Source organism: Mus musculus, chromosome X, assembly GCF_000001635.26.
Source record: "Mus musculus strain C57BL/6J chromosome X, GRCm38.p6 C57BL/6J".
In the NCBI taxonomy this organism is placed as follows: Eukaryota; Metazoa; Chordata; class Mammalia; order Rodentia; family Muridae; genus Mus; species Mus musculus.
This window is the reverse complement of record NC_000086.7, coordinates 86,788,432-86,802,033: the sequence shown is the minus strand read 5'-3', so window position 1 is coordinate 86,802,033 and position 13,602 is coordinate 86,788,432. Positions and strand designations below refer to the sequence as shown.

The 13,602-nt window shown below is 37.8% G+C and overlaps 1 protein-coding gene across 1 annotated transcript in view; it reads left to right on the top strand.

The window, feature by feature from the left end:
• Il1rapl1 (interleukin 1 receptor accessory protein-like 1) overlaps window positions 1-13,602 on the top strand; it is a 1,375,012-nt gene that overhangs the window by 1,313,915 nt on the left and 47,495 nt on the right. The window lies entirely within an intron of this gene.

Below are 13,602 nucleotides of genomic sequence, written 5' to 3'. Positions count from 1 at the left end.
CAATCATCGCATTCTCTCTTTGAGTGTTTATTTATTTATATGTTTTTGTATACAAGTGCTCTATTTGCATGTGTGCCTGAATGACAGAAAGGAGCATCAGACCCTGTTATAGAAGGCTGTAAGCTGCCATGTGTTTGCTGGAAATTGAACTCAGGATCTCTGGAAAAGCAGCCAGTGCTTTCAACCACTGAGCCATCTCTCCAGCCCCTTGGCATTCTTGTTAACAGATATTTTCAGAAAAAATATATAATCATGACTCTCAGGCAGTGTAAGAAGAATGAATTTTAGAAAAAATGTATGCATATGATATGAGAAAGCCAAACAGATGATGTCTTGACAAGGGAAGGTCAGAAGAGCTTATGTCAATGTAACAAAGAATGTTGAACTAAATTGTAAATAGAGATGATAACATTATTTTCCCCTAGATTCCAGAGGAGACATAGAAAAAAAACTAATCAATCTAATCATTACCAGACTAAAGGAAGTGTCCATACCTATCAGTTACATGAATTCAAAACCAGGATCCAATATCCCTGAAAGATGTACCATACACTGACAAGTCATGTCCCAATACGAACTGTTTCTGCCTTCATTCTTTGCAAACAGAATCTAATGCTATAGCTTGGTTAGGTCAATGCCCCAGTAGTAAATTTTGGTTCCTTCCATCAGCTACTACTTTATATGCCTTCCTCCCTCCAGCTTCCCTGTTTATAAGTTCAAATGTTTCTCTTCCCTTTCTTCCTTCATTTTTTTTTTGAGAGATAGAAAATGATAGGGCTGTTTCTGAATCCTTATGTTACTCTATATGAACTCTAAAGTAAAATAAATTGTTCTAATGTTAACTGATAACTTTAACCACTTGAATTAAATTATCTGAAGTGCTGGTTAAAAGTCCAATTCTCTAGAGTCCTCTCATTTTGTCAAAATCAAAAATTTGTCAGAGAATGTCTTAGTTACTTTTCTGCTGCTGGGAAAAGACACCATGTCCAAGGCAACTTATAAAAAGAAAACATTTAATGGGGGGCTGTTTCTAGGTTCAGAGGGTGAGTCCATTATCACTATGGCAGAAATCAGGCAGGAATAGTGCTGAAGCAGTCGCTGAATATTTACATCCTACCCATAAACAGGAAGCAGAAGGGGGAGGGGGCAGAGAGACTAACAGTGTCAGAGACACAAGGACAGAGACAAAGACAGAGGAGGGAATACTGGGCCTGGTGTGTGGACTTTTGAAACTTCAAAGCTCACCTCCAGTGACACACCTCTTCCAATAAGGCCATGCCTCCTAGTCCTTCCCCAAACAGTGCTGACCCACTAGGGATCAAGCATTCAAATATTTGAAACTACAGGTACCACTCTTATTAAACTGTCACAGGTAGCAACATATTTTAGCAAACATTGAATATACTGTAAGTCAGTGAGTAAAACAACACAAAAGAATGAACATAAGTAATCTTTAAAACCATATTCTCTCATCTAAATGAATATATGGCTGAATAAAATTTAAAAGAGATATGAATTTAGAAATTTATAGAAAAAAACAACAAAGTAAGTGGTAGTATTTGGGATTATAAAAATAACAATCTTCCTTGGAGCTTCTCCCCAAAGCTAGCATGTGAACCTCTTTCTTCCATACTGAGAATGAAACCCAAGGCCACAGACATACTAGGGGGAACATTCTACCCATGTACCAGGCAAAGAATAACCATCTGTTAATTCTCATCAGAGACTCTAACCAAACTGTCCTTTCATTGTTTAACTTTTAACAGAAAATATACACATATATGCTAGAAAACAAACAGTAAAGAAAAAATACAATCATGCTGTCATTTTAGTTGTCTTTGTGGTTTTGACATTCTGATGAAAGCTGTCTGGATATGTTTTTAAATCCATCAAGCTTGAAATTGCTGGGCTTTGTATCTTTCACTTTTAAGAAACAATGTTCCCATACTGTTCTAAGAAATAATATATTTCCTCCTAAATCGTATGGTTGTTGTACAGTACTTAACTCATTAATTTCACATCCATTTGATTGTGTTGCTTGAAACTAAAGTTAATTTCTGGTTTATAATTCTTCATTATATTATTTGAAACTATATTTCCAAATTACTCATTGTGTGGTGGTAAATCTAATACAATTTCTAAGCACTATAATCTGTTTCAGGTACCTACAGGGGCAGATTAATACTTTTACCATTTAAAAAAATACATCTATTTTAAAACATTTTATTTTTTGAGATTATAATATAAATGTGTCATTCCCCCTCCTATTTGTGACCTCCACATACCCACCTATTTGTTCTATTACTAATTAATTACCTTATTTTTTATTAATTATTGTTACATGCATATAGCTGGGCATGGTGGCACATGCCTTTAATCCAAAACACTAGGGAGACAGAGGCAGGCAGACTTTTGAGTCTGAGGTATGCCTAGTGTGCTTAGAAGGTTTGAAGTCAGCCAGGCTTATACAGTGAGTTCTTGTCTCAAAAAAACAAAACAATAATAAAAATGATATATAAAATAAAATACAATTCATTTATGTTTTATTCAACAATTTGATCTTCATAACTGTCACAATTATACTTCTTTAAGATAATTATTGATTATATCTAATTCTTAAACTAATATAAAATAATTTTCATAAGTTCTACATCTTAACTGGAATGCTAATAACAATAACATCAAATACAACATATAATTTGAGAGTAGATTTGTTTGTTTATTTATTCCTTGTGTAAACAGAATCACTTTAACTTTATAATCAAGAACTAGAAATCATGCATAATACCATTTTTAAGATATAGCAGGCATAGATTGCCACAGAGTTTTATTACTGAATTTTACAAACTCCAGAGAGTAATCAATCAATGTCTTCTAGAAAATAATATTAAAGAAAAACAATTAAGTCACATTCCCTATAGCTAAGTAACAGTATATTAGCATTCTCCAAATCATGAAATATCGCTTAAATTTTCCCAACTTATGAGAATGGGGAGTTGGCTCTGTGTCCTAGAGCACTTGTTGGGCATTCAGAGGATCAGGGTTCAAGTCCCAGCACCCATATGGTGGCTCAAAATCATCTCTAACTCCAGTTTCTAGCCTTCATGAACACCAGGCACATGAATGGTGTACATAATATACATAAAGACTAAACTTTGTCTGTTGCTTATTTTTAAAGGCTAACAATATAGCCAGGTATATCCTTGCAAAATTTCAGACAATAAAATGCTATATGTCTTTTAAATTTTTATAAAGATGTTTTAAATTTTAAGACTAATATCCTTCAGATCCATGTTCTCTATGCCTTTATTTTACATGTTTTAGCTCACAAATCTTTTTGTTTGTTTGTTTGTTTTATTATTTTTTTAACACTCCAGATTTTATTCCCATATTAGTCCACCTTCCAACTGCTTCACATCCCATACTTCCTCCCCACTCCTCTGTCTCAACGTGGATATCCCCACCCCCACCCCCCACCCTATCAGACCTCTAAACTCCCTGGAGTCTCCATTCACATGAAGGTTAGGTACATCTTCTCTAACTGAATCCAGACCCCAGCAGTCCTTTGCTGTGTATGTGTTGGGGGTCTCATATCAGCCGGTGTATGCTTCCTGTTTGGTAGTCCAGTGTCTGAGAGATCTCGAGGGTCCAGATTAATTTTGACTGCTGGCCCTCCTACAGAGTCATCCTCCTCTTCAACTTCTTCCAGCTTTTACCTAATTCAACAACAGAGGTCAGTTGCTTCTGTCCATTGGTTGGGTGCAAACATCTATAGCTGACTCTTTCAGCTGCTTGTTGGGTCTTTTGGAGGACAGTCATGAAAGGCCCCTTTTTGTGAGCACTCAATACCATCAGTAATGTGTCAGGCTTTGGGACCTCCCCTTGAGCTGGATCCCACTGTGGGCCTGTTGCTAGATCTTCTTTTCCTCAGGCCCCTCTCCATTTCCATCTCTGTAATTCTTTCAGACAGGAGCAATTATGGGTCAGAGTTGTGACTGTGGGATGACAACGCCATCCCTCATTTGATGCCCTGTTTTCCTTGGAGGTGGGCTCTATAGTTTCCTCTCCCCACTGCCTGGCATTTTGTCTAAGGCCCCCTCCCTTTGGGTCCTGAGAATCTCTCACCTCCCAGGTCTCTGGTGCATTCTGGAAGGTCCCCCCAACCTCTTATTTCCTGAGATAGCCTGATTCCATTCTTTCTGCTGGACCTCAAGGCTTCAGTCCTTTTCACCTACCCAATACCAGATCATATTCCCTTCTTCCCTTCCCCACCCCCTTCCCTTCCCAGATCCCTCCCTCTCTCCCCACTTTGAGGTTGCTTTGTTCTCTCTCCCAAGTAGGACTGAGGAGTCCTCACTTGGGCACTTCTGCTTGTTGATCTTTTTGAGTTCTGTAGACTGTATCTTGGATATTCGGTCCTACATCTTATTGGGCTCATATCCACTTATTAGTCAATACATACTATGCATGTCCTTTTGTGTCAAAAGATTACCTCAATCAAGATGATATTTTTTTAGTTCCATTCATTTGGCTGCAAAACTCAGAATGTCCTCGTTCTTAATAGCTGAGTAGTATTCCATTGTGTAAAATGAACCACATTTTCTGTATTCATTCTTCTGTTGTGCGACATCTCGGTTGTTTCCAGCTTCTGGCTATCAAAAATAAGGCTGCTATGAACATAATAGAAAACATGCCACTGTGGTATGGTTGGGTATCTTTTGGGTATAATTACTGAGAGTGCTATTGCTGGGTCTTCAGGTATATCTATTTCCAATTTTCTAAGAACTTCCAGATTGATTTCCAGAGCGGCTGTACCAGTATGCAATCCCACAAGCAATGGAGGAGTGTTCCTCTTTCTCCACATCCTCACCAACATGTGTTGTCACCTGAGGTTTTGATCTTAGCCATTCTGATTGGTGTAAGATGGAATTACAGGGTTGTTTTGATTTGCATTTCTCTGTTCACTAAGGACTTTGAACATTTCTTTAGGTGCTTCTCAGCCATTTGAGATTCCTCTGTTTTGAATTCTCTGTTTAGTTCTATACCCTATTTTTTTTGATTGGGTTGGGTTTTTGTTTGTTTTTTTTTGTTTGTTTGTTTTGGTTTTTTTGTTTTTGTTTTTTGGTGATTAGCTTCTTGAGTTCTTTATATATTTTAGATATTAGTCCTCTAACGGATGTGGGGTTAGTGAAGATTTTTTTCTCAATCTGTAGATTGCCCATTTGTCTTATTGACTATTTCCTTTACCTTACAGACGCTTTCCAGCTTCATGAGGTCTCATTTATCAATTCTTGATCTTAGAGCACGCATCATTAGAGTTCTGTTTAGGAAATTTCCCCCTGTGCCAATGAGTTCAATGGTCTTTCCCACTTTCTTTTCTATTAGATTCAGTGTATCTGGTTATATGTTGAGGTCCTTGATCCACTTGGACTTGAGCATTGTGCAAGGTGACAAATATGGGTATATTTTCATTTTTCTACATACAGACAGCAAGTTAGACCAGCAGCACTTATTGAAGATTCTTTTTTCCATTGTATATTTTTGGCTTCTTTGTCAAAGATCAAGTGACTGTAAGTGTGTGGTTTTATTTCTGGGTCTTCAATTCTATTCCATTGATCAATTTGTCTCTCTCTGTAAGAATACCATGCAGTTTTTATCACTATTGCTCTGTAGTAAAGCTTGAGGTCAGGGATGGTGATTCTCCCAGTCATTCTTTTATTGTTAAGAAGTGTTTTCACTATTCTGGTTTGTGTGTGTGTGTGTGTGTGTGTGTGTGTGCCTTTCCAGATGAATTTGAGAATTGCTTTCAGTGTCTTTAAAGAATTGTGTTGGGATTTTGATGGGAATTGCATTAAATCTGTAGATTGCCTTTGGTAGAATGGCCATTTTTACTATATTAACTGTGCTAATCCATGAGCACGGGAGATCTCTCAATTTTCTGAGATCTTCTTTGATTTCTTTCTTGAGAGACTTAAAGTTATTGTCCTACAGGTCTTCCACTTGTTTAGTTAGAGTCATCCCAAGATATTTTATATTATTTGTGGCTATTGTGAAGGGAGTTGTTTCCCTAATTTCTTTCTCAGCCTGTTTATCATTTGTATAAAGTAAAGCTACTGATTTATTTGAGTTAATTTTATATCTAACCACTTTGCTGAAGTTGTTTATCAGCTGTAGAAGTTCTCTGGTAGAATTTCTGGGGTCACTTGTGTATACTATCATCTGTAAATAGTAATACATTTATTTTTCTTTGTCTATTTGTATCCCCTTGATCTCCTTTTGTTTTCTTATTGTTCTAGCTGGTACTTCAAGTATTATATTGTATAGATATGGGGGAAGTGGGCATCCTTGTCTTGTCCCTAATTTTAGTGTGATTGCTTCAAGTACCTATCCATTTAATTTTATATTGGCTGTGAGTTTGCAGTAAATTGCTTTTATTATGTTTAGATATGGGCCTTGAATTCCTGACCTCTCTGGTACTTTTAACATGAAATGCTATTGTATTTTGTCAAATGTTTTTTCTGCATCTAAGGAGTTGATTATGTGATTTTTTTCCTTTGAGTTTTTTATATAGTGGATATAGTGGATTATATTAATAGATTTTTGTATATTGAACCAACCTTGCATCCCTGGGATGAAGCCTATCTGATCTTGGTGGATGATGGTTTTAATGATGGTGTTCTTGTATTCAGTTTGCACAAAATTTTATTGAGTATTTTTCCATTGATATTCATAAGTGAGATTGGTCTAAAGTACTCTTTTTTGGTTGGGTCCTTGTGTGGTTTATATATCAGAGTAATTGTGGCTTCATAGAATGAATTAGGTAGTGTTCCTTCTGTTTCTATTTTATGAAACAGTTTGAGGAATATTGGAATCAGGTCTTCTTTGAAAGTCTGGTCGAATTCTGCACTAAATCCATCTGGCCCTGGGCGGTTTTTGTTTGGGTGGTTTTTAATGACTTCTTTTATTTCCTTATCTTTGGTATGTGATATCTGTCTAGAAAACCAATATTTCATCTAGATTTTCCAGTTTTGTTTAGTATAGGCTTTTGTAGGAGGATCTGATGATTTTTTAAATTTCCTCCATTTCTGTTGTTATGTATCCCTTTTCATTTCTGATTTTGTTAATTTGGATACTGCCTCTGGGCTCTTAGTTAGTATGGCTAAGTATTTATCTATCTTATTGATTCTCTCAAAGAATCAGCTTTTGGTTTTGTTGGTTCTTTGTATTGTTCTCTTTGTTTCTATTTGGTTGATTTCAGCCCTGAGTTTCATTATTTCCTGCCATCTAATTCTCTTGGGTGAGTGTGCTTCTTTTTGTTCTAGAGTTCTAACATTTGCTGTTAAGTTGCCAGTATAAAATCTGCCCAGTTTCTTTACCAGGGCACTAAGTGCTATGAATTTTCCTCTTAGAACTGCTTTCATTGTGTCCCATAAGTTTGGATATGATGTGTCACATTTTCATTGAATTCCGGGAAGTCTTCAGTTTATTTCTTTATTTCTTCCCTGATCAAGTTATCATTGAGTAGAGAGTTGTTCAGTTTCCTCATGTATGTGGGCTTTCTATTGGTTTTGCTCTTATTGAAGAACAGCCTTAGGCCATGGTGAGCTGATAGAATGCATGGGATTATTTCAGTCTTCTTGTATCAGTTGAGTGTTGCTTTGTGACCAATTATATGGTTGATTTTGAAAAAGGTACCATGATGTGCTAAGAAGAAGGTGTATTCTTTTGTTTTAGGGTGAAATGTTCTGTAGATATATGTTAAATCCATTTGGTTCATAACCTCTCTTAGTTTCACTATGTCTCTGTTTATTTTTCTGTTTCAATGACATGTCCATTTGTGAGAGTGGGGTGTTGAAGTCTCTCGACTATTATTGTGTGGGGTTAAGTGTGTGTTTTGAGCTTTAGTTAATTTTATTTTATGAATGTAGGTGCCCTTGCATTTGGGACATAGATGTTCAGAATTGAGAATTTCTCTTGGTGGATTTCCCCTTTGATGAGTATGAAGTACTCTTCTTCATCACATTTGATAACTTTGGTTGAAAATCTATTTTATTGGATATTAGGATGGCAACTCCAGAGCTTGTTTCTTGGGACCATTTGCTTGGAAGACTTTTTTTCATCCTTTTACTCTGAGATAGTCTGTCTTTGTTGTTGAGGTGTGTTTCTTGCATGCAGCAAAATGTTGGATCTTGTTTGCAAATCTAGTCTGTTACCTTATGTCTTTTTAAAGGTGAGTTGAATCCAATAATATTAAAAGATACTAAAGACAGATGAGTGTTTCTATTATATTTGGTTTTATAGGTGGCTTTATGTGTTTGTGGTTCTCTCCTTTTGGCTTTGTTGTGAGATGGTTAATATCTTGTCCTTTCTTTGGTGCAGGTACCTTCCTTGTGTTGGAGTTTTCCTTCCAGGATCCTCTGTAGGGCTGGATTGGTAGATAGATACTGTTTGAATTTGGTTTTGTCCTGGAATATTTTGATTTCTCTATCTATGTTGATTGAGAGTTTTCATGGGTATAGTAGCCTGGGCTGGAATTTGTGTTCTCTTAGAGTCTGCATGACCTCTGACCAGGCTTTTCTGGTTTTCATAATGTCTGTTAAGAAGTCTGGTGAAATTCTGATAAGTCTTTGTATGTAACTTGTCACTTTTCCCTTACAACTTTTAATATTCTTCCTTTGTTCTGTGCAATTACTGTTTTCATTATTATGTGACAAAATAGGGTTTTCTTTTCGGGTCCCATTTATTTGGTGTTCTATAGGCTTCTTGTACCTTTATGGTCATTTCTTTCTTTAGGTTGGGGAAGTTTTCTTCTATGATTTTGTTGAAGATGTTTTCAGGTCCTTTGAGCTGGGAATCTTCATTCTCCTCTGGTTCAATTATTCTTAGATTTGGTCTTTTCATTGTGTCCTGAATATCCTGTATGCTTTGGGTTAGGAGTTTTTTACATTTTGAATTTTCATCGACGGTTATGTCAATCTCTTCTAAGGTATCTTCTACACCTGAGATTCTCTCTTCTATCTCTTTTATTCTGTTGGTGATACATTTGCAATTCCTGATCTCTTTCCTAAGTTTCCCTTCCCAGGGTTACCTCTATTTGTGTTTTCTTTATTGTTTCTACTTCCACTTTTAAGTCTTGGACTGCTTTATGCAATTCCTTCACCTGTTTGATTGTGTTTTCCTGTATTTATTTAAGGGATTTATTTGTTTCCTCTTTTAAAAATTTTTAACGATGAAAACAAAAATATACCTAAAAGCAAAGCTTCTGGAAAAACCATTTGTTCTTCCTTCTCTTGTATTGCTCCTCAAACTTGACCTTGGCCTCCCCCAACCCCCGGCCTTGTGTTTCAAATCTTGGTCCCTGAACACATCCTTGTTGACAAGTCTTGTCCAAGGGGATATTCACAGAGTACCTTGTGGGCATGAGGTGGTTGTAATTATTAACTTTCACAAAGGACTTGATCTTGGATTGCTTGGCAATTTTCTTCTTACCCATGGCTGCTGTCACTTTTCAATTCCAGCCACCAGGGCATGGCTGTAAGGGTGATCCTAGGTGTCATTGTGGGTGCCTGCTCCTTGATGTTGAAATGGGCAAGTTCATGAAACCCAGTAAGGTGGTGCTGGTCCTGACTTGATGCTACCCTGGACACAATGCCATCATCTTGAAGAATATTTGTTTCCTCTTTAAGGGCTTCTACCTTACCTGTATTTGGCTGTGTTTTCCTGTATTTCTTTCAGTGAATTATTTATATCCTCATTAGAGGACTCTATTATCTTCATTAGAAAGGATTTTTAGGTAAGCTTCCTGATCTTCAGGTGTGTTGATGTAATCAGGGCCTGCTATGGTGGGAGAACTGGGTTCTGATGATGCCCATGTATATTGACTTCTGATGCTTATAGTCTTGCACTTGTCTCTTGTCACCTGGTTATTCGTGGTGTTTGTTGGTCTGGGTGACTCTGTCTGGAGTCTGCCTCTTTTGTCCCTGGGTTGCTTCAGGTCTCTTGGTAGGCCTGTATCACTGACTGTAGCAGATCTTCTGTGGGGCCTTCCAACTGCAGTAGGGGGCATCTTCAGAGGGGCAGAGAAGCTGCTGATCTGTTACCCTGGCTGCAGTAGATCTCCTGGGATACCTTCAGACTGTTGGGTCTTCAGAGGAGTAGTCAAGATGTTGTCCTATATGACAATTTTCTCTGGGGGTGGGGAGGCATGAACTGTGATTTCTATTTCACTGTGTGCAGCAGAACTCCAGGGAGGCTTTTAGTCTGTTGGATCAATTGCCCTGCATGCCACAGAACCCCCGGGAAGTCTTCAGACTTTGATGTCAGTTGCCCAGTTGCCCTGTGTACAGAGGAACTCCTGGGATGCCTTCAAGCTGTGGTGTCTTCAGGGGAGCAGACAAGCTGGTGATCAGTTGCTCAGCTGCTCTGTGAGCAGTGGATCTTCTGGGATGACTCAGGATATGGTATCTTCCAGGGTGCAGACTAGCTAGCAGTCCATCCCAGCAGAAAGGACTGGACAAAAGGCGAGTGGTATTTGGCAGGCAGGGGTTTTGGGGGGATGATGGGTTCCTGAGTCCACTGAGTTCTCAGCCAGCTGCAGCTGTGGGACTTTGGGAGTATTCTTACCAAATTCTCTGAGTGTAGTGGATCTTCTAGGATCCCTCAGGATACCTATCTCTCACTTCTTAATGATATTTTCTCCATTTAAATGCCTGTACTTATAGACTGAGAAAATGGACAGGGGTCTAGTAAGATTTTTTTTGACTAAGGGGTTTGGGAGAGGAGTAATCTGAAACACTATTTTAGAACCTAGTAAGAGCTTCAGTTGGCCTCTGCTAAGGAATATAAAGCTCAGTTGCCCATTGTACAATCTATGCATATTTAGCAAAATTGAACTGTAAAGCTAGACATTCTCTAGAGGTTTTTTATTAGTTATAGGCACTGAACCTCATCCCAAAACTTAAACTTGATCTTTCAAATAACAGATTGTGTGCATTATTGATATATGCCTTTTATATTCTATATCTTGATTCTGTTTGGCATTTGTTGGTAATTTATGGACATGGTAACAGGCATTTCAGTTGCATATAAAATAATGGCTCTCCTAAAAATTTAAACTCATGACCCAGTGTAAAAATGCACACACCTGTAATTCCACCACTAGGAAAGCTGAGGCATGATGGTCCTAAATTTAAATCCAGCATGGTTTACAAAGGAAAGCCTTGTCTCTAAAACAATACCTCCTTTAAAATTAATTTCACCTGATACATTCTATAGAAATATGTGCTTGAGTAGTTATCAAGAATATTAATGTTCTTTATGTAAATCTTTATGTAAAAATGTTCCCTAAAAATGTATTAGGTTGGGATTCTCTAGAGTCACAAACTTATGGAATGTTTTTCTATATAAAGGGAATTTAGTATAATGACTTGCAGTCTGCAGTCCAACTAATCCAACAATGGGCAGCTGTAAATGGAAATTCCCAGAATCAAGTAGTTTCTCAGTCCCAAGAGACTATTTGTTTCAGCTAGTCTTCTGTATAAGCTGGAACCCTGAAGAAGTAGATTCCAACATATATACTGGCAAATAAGTGCAAGCAGCCAGTGAACCTTCCGTCTTCCTTCATCCTTAGGTAGGCCTCTAGAAGAAGGTATGGCCCAAATTAAAGGTGTGTACCACCATGCCTGGATTTGAAAATTGCTCTGTCCAAGTCTGGCCTTGAACTCAGAGATCTGTTACCCCAGTCTGCCTGGGCCTAAGCTTTTCAAGGCCACTATGCCGCAAGATCTGGGCCACAGGTGTGCCCTCCATTTCTTGATTTTGATTCATTCCAGGTGTCGTTAAATTGACAACCAGGAATCGCCATCACAAGAAGTGAATTAAATATTACAAAATTTTAAAATGTTTGTGTAAACAGAGTAACAATAAAGAAACTTTTTCTTTTTCATTGCTGAGGATCAAACCCAGGACCTGGAACATGCTATGGGGGCACTTTACAACTAACCTACAGAGTCAATCCTTAGACTTTTTAAAGACAGAGTCTTCCTACATAATATTCCAGGTTGGCTAAGAATGTGCAATACAATCTAGGCTGACCTCAGACTAGAGATCCTCTACTTCTCAACTCCTGAGATTATAGGAGTGTTCCACTTAACTTGGAAAGAGCTTCATTCTTGACTCTGAAAATCTTGTAGCTATTTTCTGGGCTTGCCTGATCTAGTTCAACAATGATGAATGACTCTTACATATAGAAACAGAATGTCTAAGAGTATAGTAGAAAAAATAAAACATGAAAAATACAACAGACTAATGTCTTAAAATATTAGAACACATGTTTTGGATTTATTACTTGTGCAACTGACAAAATTCAAACAATGATACTAATTTTAGCCAATGAAAACATTTTTGTTTTTGAAAGTGTAGAACCAAGTGCAAAGAATGCCTATGACTGCTCTTTAAAAGAGTACAGCTAAGCACATTGCACTTTCCTCTTTGCTTATGCTATAGAAGTCCTAAGCACAATTTTGAGATACTTCAATTACTACTCCTAACTTGGATATAAGGCCCTCAGCTCCTTGGATACTTTCTCTAGCTCCTCCATTGGGGGCCCTGTGTTCGATCCAATAAATGACTGTGAGCATCCACTTCTTTGTTTCCCTGGCACCAGCATAGCCTCACAAGAGACAGCTATATCAGGGTCCTGTCAGCAAAATCTTGCTGGCGTATGCAATAGTGTCTGGGTTTAGTGGCTGCTTATGAGATGGATCCCCGGATGGGGCAGTCTCTGGATGGTCCTACCTTCTCTTTCAGCTCCAAATTTTGTTTCTGTAACTCCTTCCATGGGTATTTGGTTCCCCATTCTAAGGAGGAGAGCTGAAGGGGTCTGCATCCCTATAGGAGGAACAACAATATGAACTAACCAGCACCCACAGAGCTCATGTCTCTAGCTGTATATGTAGCAGAAGATGGCCTAGTTGGCCCTCAATAGGAGGAGAGGCCCTTGGTATTGTGAAGATCATATGCCTCAGTACAGGGGAATGCCAGGGCCAACAAGTGGGTGTGTATAGGGGAGCAGAGTGGGGGAGTAGGGTATAGGGGACTTTAGGGGTAGCATTTAAATGTAAATAAAGAAGATATCTAATAAGAAGAGGCCTTCAATCCTTGGGAACTACCTTCCTGGACCCCCGTGAGCACAGAGTCATACACACTGTTATCAGAATTTATTGTTACATCTAATGGAGAGAGTTAGCTTACTCTAAATGTCAGCACGCTTTTCAGTTCATCTTTTGGCAATCATGCCTAAGTGTTCTCTTACATTCATGTTCCTGGAGTCTCTTACTTGACTCATATCCCACTCTTATGTTCCACTTGAAGCCAGAAAATTCTACAGCTAGACTATTGCAGTTGTGAAATGCTGGCTTGAGTAAATAAAATGGTTGTGAAAGGTAAAGGATTTTTAATAAATATAGTATTCTGGAGATATTAGATTCACTTCTATCTTTTAGTCAAAAATTTAAATTTACCTTATTAAAGTAGTCAATTAACCTATGTATACTACTATACATGAAAAGGAACTACATGTAGGAAGTAAAATAGTGAAAACAA